Below are 824 nucleotides of genomic sequence, written 5' to 3' on the forward strand. Positions count from 1 at the left end.
AGTGTTCAAAACCAGCCTAATCTATATAGCAAGTTCCAGCGGAGCTATATCAAAACCAAAGAAAAACAAAAATACCAAATAAAACACAGTAGTAGTAAACTAGATACAAGGCCCTTAGGTCAGTATGTGGATTTGGCACAATTAACCACACACATAGTAATGAACGGCCTTTGCCCACCCTAGAGCAAACCACTAAAACTGCTATGCCTTTCAAGTGATGGGTGATTTGAGGCATGGAAAAAGCTACTGATCCTTGTTCTATGGCTACTGCATGCTGGAGGGTCCTGAAGCTTTACAAATATAAAATGTACAAATATGAAACGTATGTATCTCTATAAAGCTATGCTGAGGCAAACACGTGGAGACCAGAAGACAGCCATAGGTGTTCGCCCTTGCTTTCCACCTGGCCTTCCAGGTCTTTCTCATTCACTGGCCTGCTAGGATGACTCTGCCTGTCTTGTCACAGGGTAGCAGTGGCTGTGTTCTGGTGGCTCTTATATCAGTTCTTGCACCATAAGCACTGTACTCACCAAGGCATCTCCCAGCCACGATGCTTTAGAAGTACTTGAAAGGCACGATGGCAGCAAAAACATATTATAAACACCAAGACTGCAGAGACCCCAAAGCTCAGCAGCACCAATGTATATATAAACATCAAGACTGCAGAGACCCCAAAGCTCAGCGATCCATTGTTTCCCTCTTAATCGACTTGGAATTTCACCCTTGTCCCTAGGAGAGTTGTTGTGCACTAGCCATCCCTGCAGAGGTAAGAATGGCAGAGCTTTCTAAGCCAGTCTGTGGATGGCAGGGACAAACTGCTTCCA

This window comes from Mus caroli, unplaced genomic scaffold, assembly GCF_978045245.1.
Source record: "Mus caroli unplaced genomic scaffold, Mus_caroli_1 scaffold_13, whole genome shotgun sequence".
Classification (NCBI taxonomy): Eukaryota; Metazoa; Chordata; class Mammalia; order Rodentia; family Muridae; genus Mus; species Mus caroli.